At 57.8% G+C, this 7,926-nt stretch overlaps 1 long non-coding RNA gene across 1 annotated transcript; it reads right to left on the reverse strand.

Moving 5' to 3' along the window:
• Nucleotides 1-2,127: 2,127 nt before the first annotated feature.
• LOC137451459 (uncharacterized) lies at nucleotides 2,128-6,037 on the reverse strand. The gene is made up of 3 exons (XR_010989840.1): nucleotides 5,957-6,037; nucleotides 4,017-4,095; nucleotides 2,128-2,285 (listed from the first exon to the last, which is right to left on the reverse strand). It is a non-coding gene; the product is annotated as an uncharacterized lncRNA (long non-coding RNA).
• Between the last annotated feature and the right edge of the window lie 1,889 nt (nucleotides 6,038-7,926).

Consider the following 7,926-nt stretch of genomic DNA (forward strand, 5'->3'; position numbering starts at 1 on the left):
CAGCAGCACTCCCAAAAAGCCCCACAGAGAGCCACAGGCTCTGGCCCGTGCCCCACCTACGGGCCGGCCCTCATGGCAGCAGCGCAACACCACCTCTTCAGGAGCCCAGGGACTGACCTCAGCCCCCTAAGGGCCAGGCAAGGTTGGTTCCTGTTAGCTGCCTAAAGCAGCCTCCCCAGCCCTGCTTACAGGGACCTTGGGCTGCTGCTGGGGACAGAAGGGGGATGGAGGGCTCCACAACTCGTCACACAGGCCCCGAGTACAGGGCTGTTAAGCTGACAGGGTGCCAAGGGAACAGGCTGCCATGAAGGCAGAGACCCAGGCCCTGAACTACAGGGTGGGTCACCTTGCCGCAGCAACACGACCCAGCGGCTTCGCTGTGTCCGACGAATAAAAGGAGGAAGTTCCACAGGAACAGAAGGGAAAACCTTTTCACTGTGTGTGCCAGAGCCCTGGAGCAGGCTGCCCAGAGAGTTAGTGGAGTCTCTGGAGACATTCAAAACCTGCCCCAGGTGATCCTGCACTGGCACAGGGGTTGGACCGGATGCTATTTTGGGGTCCCTTCCAACCCCTAACACTCAGTGATTCTGTGATTAGCTATGCTGGTGACAGAGTCTCACTGAGTGCTCTTTAAAATGTTTTTCTTTTCTTTCAGCCTAGGAGTTTCATATTTAAATAGACCTTCTGCTCTGTCTTCCCCCTTCCTTCTTCCATCTTGCGTCTAAAAACTAGGAGAGCTTGATGAGCTGTATCCTGGGCGTCCCAACGTAACACATCTCAATTGCATACATGGATTTTGTAATCTTTTGCCCCATTGCTTGCACAGGGTGGATTAAGTTCATTACTTAGAGCTTGTCAGGACAGCTGTTGAAGTGTCCTGTGCAATGCAGGAGGAGTTGAATCCCATAGGAAACCACATTACTGTGCTTTGTCAGCCTGGTTATGGTCAGAAACCTCCTTCATTTTTTTTTCTCTTAAACAGATATATCACATGAGTCCCCAGAATTAATTTGCCTCTTCTCATAATTATTTCTTTAAAACTGTCTTAGAAGTGTCTCTGTCCTTCCCTCTCTCTAGATACTGGCCTCCTGAGCCCATGGCAGACTTGCACAGAGCTACTGCGAGCACCACTCTGCACGGCCTCTGGGGGGCTTTCAAGCACAGGCACCCCAGGAGAATCCAAACCTAACCTTGCAGCTGGCCTTAGAGCTCCTCTTTGGAAAACTGTCGCTGCCAGGGCCCACAAACCCAACATCCTCTGTCAGCAACCTGGATGTAAGAGCTGAAAAGTGTCAACGGAAATTGTACTTGGACACCTCAGGAAGATCCTTCAATGAAAGAGCTGGCTCCTCCTGAAGGGCAAGTATGAATGGAGCTCTCAAAGTACCACACTTCAGAGCCTCCTGCTTGCTAGCACTAAGACAATTGTTCATGTAGAACGACTGGCCACTCACTTCAACAAACCCCACAGAACTGGCTCCTATCAACTCTCCAGAAGACACTGCTGCACTAGCTTGGCTGCCTGACCGGCTCAGTTCAGGTGGCTTAGGATCTCACAGCGGGTACCACAAGAACTGAGGGGACTGCAATCTTTGCAGCTTCAACTTTCCTTCTCTGCTACTTCTTTTTTCAGATGGATTTTTTTTCAAAGGGACTGCTGGACAGCAGAACAGGATGGATGGCTGGGCCCCGAGAGCGGTGGGGAACAGAGTTAAACCCAGCCGGTGGCCGGCCGGGCACAAGTGCTGTTCCCCAGGACACCCCTTGTGAGAGAGTGAGTCCAGAGAAGGGCCACAAAGCTGGTGAGGGGTCTGGATAACAAGCCTTAGGAGGAGTGGCTGAAGGAACTGGGACTGTTTAATCTGCAGAAGAGGAAGCTGAGGGAATTACGGTGTGGTCTGGCTTCAGCTCTCAACTGGTTCCACGTTGAGCGAGGACAGCTTGTACTCACAGAAGGCACTGGCTGCTTGGGTTCAAGGTTCCTGCAGAGCTCAGGCTATCTCTCTTCATTAGTGAGGTCGTCCTGTCACCTAGGCAGAGAGAAGAAAATGCAGCTATGAAATTAGACCACTGGAATCGTGAGACTCGTTCTGTGTGCGACTCCAGGAGAATCCAAACCTAACCTTGGAGCTGCCCTGAAGAGCTCCTCTTTGGAAAACTCTCGCTGCCGGGCCCCACAAACCCCACACCCTCTGTCAGCAAACCGGATGTACGAGCTGAAGAGTGTCGACAGAAACTGTACGTGGACAGCTCAGGAAGATCCTGCCAGTCCCAGCACACCAGACCTGGAATGATCAAAGAAAGTCCCTTAACAACTGTCTGTGTGTCTGCTCATAGCTTGAGGAGAACCCCCCAACTCCTTCAGGACCCCCCCAGATTCCCCAACTTAGATGCCCACAAAACCCCTTTGGAGGCACCCAAAGCCCCCATCTGATACGCCCAGCTCCGTTTTAGGCACCCCCAGACGCTTCTAATGTCCCCAGACCCGCTGGTAGACCAGCCCAGAACCCCCTGACACTATCCCAGACCCTTTCAGGGGGCTCCACACCCCTTCTAGATGCCCACAAAACCCCTTCACCTGCCAAAAGAAACCTCTACCTGCCTCCAAACCCCATTTGGGGGCCACTCAGACCCCTTAGCAGCGGGTGGCAGCAACCAAGTCTGTTGCTCTCACCAATTAAACCTGGATGTTAGGAAGAAGGTCTTCATAGAATAGAATAGAGCAGGTTGAAAGAGAGATTGGCCTTTGGAATGTGCTGCCCAGGGAGGTGGTGGAGTCGCCATCACTGGAAGTGTTTAGAAAGAGACTGGATGAGGCACTCAGTGCCGTGGTTTAGTTGATTGGAATGGAATGGACCGGACCAGGTTGGAAGAGACCTTCAAGATCATCGTGTCCAACCTATCATCCAACACCACCTAATCAACTAAACCATGCAACCAAGCACCCTACCCAGTCTCCTCCTGAACACCTCCAAAGATGGTGACTCCACCACCTCCCTGGGCAGCCCATTCCAATGGGCAATCACTCTCTCTGTGCAGAACCTCTTCCTAACCTCTAGCCTAAACCTCCCCTGGCACAGCTTGAGACTGTGTCCTCTTGTTCTGGTGCTGCTTGCCTGGAAGAAGAGACCAACCCCCACCTGGCTACAACCTCCCTTCAGGGAGTCGTAGAAAGCAAGAAGGTCTCCCCTGAGCCTCCTCTTCTCCAGGCTAAGCAACCCCAGCTCCCTCAGCCTCTCCTCACAGGCCTGTGCTCCAAACCCCGCCCCAGCTTTGTTGCCCTTCTCCGGACACCTTCCAGCAACTCAACGTCTTGCTTAAACGGAGGGGCCCAGAACTGGACACGGGACTCAAGGTGTGCCCTAACCAGTGCCAAGTGCAGGGGCAGAATGACCTCCCTGCTCCTGCTGGCCACTCTGATCCTGATATTGGCCAGGTTGCCAGTGGCCTTCTTGGCCACCCGTGCACGCTGCTGGTCACGACCAGAAGACAGGGATCAGAAGAGTCTTTGGCCAAGCTGTAAACCTCTTCCTAACATTCAGCCTAAACCTCCCCTGGCACAGCTTGAGACTGTGCCCTCTTGCTCTGGTGCTGCTTGCCTGGGAGAAGAGACCAACCCCCACCTGGCTACAACCAGAACTGAGGGGATTGCAATCTTTGCAGCTTCAGCTTTCCTTCTCTGCTACTTCTTTTTTCAGATGGATTTTTTTTCAAAGGGACTGCTGGACAGCAGAACAGGATGGATGGCTGGGCCCCAAGAGCGGTGGGGAACAGAGTTAAACCCAGCCGGTGGCCGGCCGGGCACAAGTAGTGTTCCCCAGGACACCCCTTGTGAGAGAGTGAGTCCAGAGAAGGGCCACAAAGCTGGTGAGGGGTCTGGATAACAAGTCTTACGAGGAGTGGCTGAAGGAACTGGGACTGTTTAATCTGCAGAAGAGGAAGCTGAGGGAATTAAGGTATGGTCTGGCTTCAGCTCTCAACTAGTTCCACGTTGAACAAGGACAGCTTGTACTCACAGAAGGCACTGGCTGCTTGGGTTCAAGGTTCCTGCAGAGCTCAGGCTATCTCTCTTCATTAGTGAGGTCGTCCTGTCACCTAGGCAGAGAGAAGAAAATGCAGCTATGAAATTAGACCACTGGAATCGTGAGACTCGTTCTGTGTGCGACTCCAGGAGAATCCAAACCTAACCTTGGAGCTGCCCTGAAGAGCTCCTCATAGCTTGAGGAGTAACAGAGCAGGAACAATTCCCAAAAGGTTTTCACTGCATTCCTAGGGCACTTGAAGGATTGCCCTGGCTGTAGTTAATACCTAGAAATTCCCCTCAAAATCTTTGCAGCACAGCAAGGAAATTGAGGGATGGGAAGGCAATATGTACTTACACGTTAGGCAAGAATTGGCTTTGCAAACTAATCTCTCTAACTGTTGGATATGCACTGAACTTCCTCGAGGCCAAATGAGGACCCCTTTATTTGGGGAAGCCTCAATGAATTGGACTTGGGGGCCATCAGACTGGGTGACTACATCCGAGAGTAACTTCCACAAGTGTCAGCATGGGAAAGATAGCTCAGAAAGCCTGGGTCCAAAGTTTGACTTAAGAAAATATAGTATAGGAATATACTGTTGGCTGTGAGAAAGGGGGGAATTGACGAACAGAAAAGTCTCATTAACAGAACCACAGAGTTGATAAGAATTTTCCGCTTGTTAGCTGAAATGCTGGAACGCAGGGAGGGGGAGAGGGGTTGGCAGACAGCCTTTGGATAGAGAAGGAATAACAGGATTTGTCAGTGATTCACTTCTGTTAGTCTTGGACAAGATGCTCCTTTGTATACGATAAAGGACACCTGCATGATATGTGTACTTCTGCTCTTTTAGATAGATAAGCTTTGTATAGATAGGCAGCATCTGGACCTCTGTCATTATAGACAGATAACTTTTTGTATAAAAGTTTGCCCAAACCTCTCTGAAGACACACAGCTCTTTTGAAATGATCCTACCTGTGTCAGGCGCCAGAATAGAAGCACGATACAAGAGACTTACTGAGTCTCTTGTGTGTCTTTCTCTAAGTCATTATCAACGCTGTTTGCAGCACAAACCCATACCCAAACCCACCCCGAGACACCCCCAGCTCCCACGGGAGCCTGCAGAGACCTCCCCAAGGGACCGTCGGAGGTGCCCAGCTGCCTCTCCACGACCCTTGACCCTTTCAGATGGCCCCACCAGAACTTTACGTATCCCCAGACCCTTTTAGGTGTCCCCAAGACCTCCTCCGTCACCCCCAAAAGCCCTGCCGATGGCCCCAGACCACCTTCAGACGCCGGAAGGAACACACCTGGGAGTCCCGGGCCGGCAGCGACACCGGGACGGGACCCGCTGCGGCGCAGGCGCCGTATCCATAGGGACCACCGGGACGCTGCCCCTGTGGCGCCAGCAGAGCCGGGCTAGGGCGCAGGCGCCGGATCCATAGCGGCGCTCGAGTCAAGCTCTCCGCCCTCCGCTCTTCCCCTAAGAATTTTCGAGCATTCAGCGCAGTTGGGCTGCAGAAATTAGCTCCCCCGGGGCGGCACACGCCGCGGCACGGCTGCACTGCCGGCCATTACACACCGGGTGGCAGCATTGAGCTCCCACGGGGCGGCACACGCCGCGGGACGGCTGCACTGCCGGCCATTACACACCGGGTGGCAGCATTGAGCTCTCCCGGGGCGGCACACGCCGCGGCACGGCTGCACTGCCGGCCATTACACACAGGGTGGCAGCATTGAGCTCCCACGGGGCCTCTGGGTACGGTTGAGGCAGCAGCCGCCACCCCCGCAGAGCCCCACCGGCCAAGCCCGGACACGCCCCCCCCCCCCCCCCAAAAGCCCCGAGCTGCCCCGCCGGTGGCCACCCCCCCAAGCCCCGCGCACCTCCAGCGGCTGCTATAGAGAAACCCCACAAAGCAGCAGAGACTGGCACTGACCTGGGACACAGCAGAAGAGCTGCAACCTCTACGAGCCACAACCCTGAAAGCATCTGGCGCCATGTTGTTGAGGGCGGTGCCATGCTGGGGGGTGGGGTTCAGGCTGGGGGGCGGTGACACGCTGGAGGGGCGGTGCCACGCTGGGGGGGCGGTGCCACGCTGGGGGGGGCGGTGCCACGCTGGGGGGGCGGTGCCACGCTGGGGGGGGCGGTGCCACGCTGGGGGGGCGGTGCCACGCTGGGGGGGCGGTGCCACGCTGGGGGGCGGTGCCACGCTGGAGGGGGGCGGTGCCACGCTGGAGGGGGGCGGTGACACGCTGGAGGGGGGCGGTGACACGCTGGAGGGGGGCGGTGACACGCTGGAGGGGGGCGGTGACACGCTGGAGGGGGGCGGTGACACGCTGGAGGGGGGCGGTGACACGCTGGAGGGGGGCGGTGACACGCTGGAGGGGGGCGGTGACACGCTGGAGGGGGGCGGTGACACGCTGGAGGGGGGGCGGTGACACGCTGGAGGGGGGGCGGTGACACGCTGGAGGGGGGCGGTGACACGCTGGAGGGGGGCGGTGACACGCTGGAGGGGGGCGGTGACACGCTGGAGGGGGGCGGTGACACGCTGGAGGGGGGCGGTGACACGCTGGAGGGGGGCGGTGACACGCTGGAGGGGGGGCGGTGACACGCTGGAGGGGGGCGGTGACACGCTGGAGGGGGGGCGGTGACACGCTGGAGGGGGGCGGTGACACGCTGGAGGGGGGGCGGTGACACGCTGGAGGGGGGCGGTGACACGCTGGAGGGGGGGCGGTGACACGCTGGAGGGGGGCGGTGACACGCTGGAGGGGGGCGGTGACACGCTGGAGGGGGGCGGTGACACGCTGGAGGGGGGCGGTGACACGCTGGAGGGGGGCGGTGACACGCTGGAGGGGGGCGGTGACACGCTGAGGGGGCGGTGACACGCTGGGGGGGTGGTGCCACGCCGGGGGGGGACGGTGCCACGCCGGGGGGGGCGGTGCCTGCGTTGTCACCTCACTCTCAGCTTTTCATGGGTTTTATTCCCCTCCAAGACAACACGTTGAGTTCTGAGCAGCTGAGGAGCCCTGGGGAACACCTGTACAGAAATGTTCCTCCAAGAGCTGTCAGAAAAACGTTCGTTCCGCCAGCAGGCAGCTCTGGCTTCAGAACAAAAGCCTTCTGTGATCATTCTGTTTAGCTCAGCACCAGCTGCAGCCGTCGGTATTACCAAACTACACAGTAATGGCCTCCTCCCGGTGCCCTCCCGGTCCCAACAGTTTCCTCCCACCAAAGGACTGGCAGAGAACTGGAAGCGACTGGGAAGCAGATCCGGGCTACGGCGCAGGCGCCGGATCCATAGCGACGCTCGAGTCAAGCTCTCCGCTCTCCCCCTAAGAATTTTCGAGCATTCAGCGCAGTTAGGCTGCAGAAATTAGCTCCCCCGGGGCGGCACACGCCGCGGCACGGCAGCACTGCCGGCCATTACACACAGGGTTGAGCACTGAGCTCCCACGGGGCGCTATACGCCGCGGTACGGCTGCACTGCCGGCCATTACACACAGGGTGGCAGCATTGAGCTCCCACGGGGCGGCACACGCCGCGGCACGGCTGCACTGCCGGCCATTACGCACAGGGTGGCAGCATTGAGCTCCCCCGGGGCGGCACACGCCGCTGCACGGCTCCACTGCCGGCCATTACGCACAGGGTGGCAGCATTGAGCTCCCCCGGGGCGGCACACGCCGCGGTACGGCTGCACTGCCGGCCGTTACACACCGGGTGGCAGCATTGAGCTCCCACGGGGCAGCACACGCCGCGGCACGGCTGCACTGCCGGCCGTTACACACCGGGTGGCAGCACTGAGCACCTCCCTGGGCGTGGGCAGCAGCCGGGCCCCCACGTGGGTTTTAGTTTCCAATGCTAAAAGCCTTTTAGAAGCAGAGAGGGCAGACAGGGGTCGTTTCCAAA

This window comes from Melanerpes formicivorus, unplaced genomic scaffold (assembly GCF_026170545.1).
Source record: "Melanerpes formicivorus ecotype bairdi unplaced genomic scaffold, bMelFor1.0.p_v2 SCAF_45, whole genome shotgun sequence".
Lineage (NCBI taxonomy): Eukaryota > Metazoa > Chordata > Aves > Piciformes > Picidae > Melanerpes > Melanerpes formicivorus.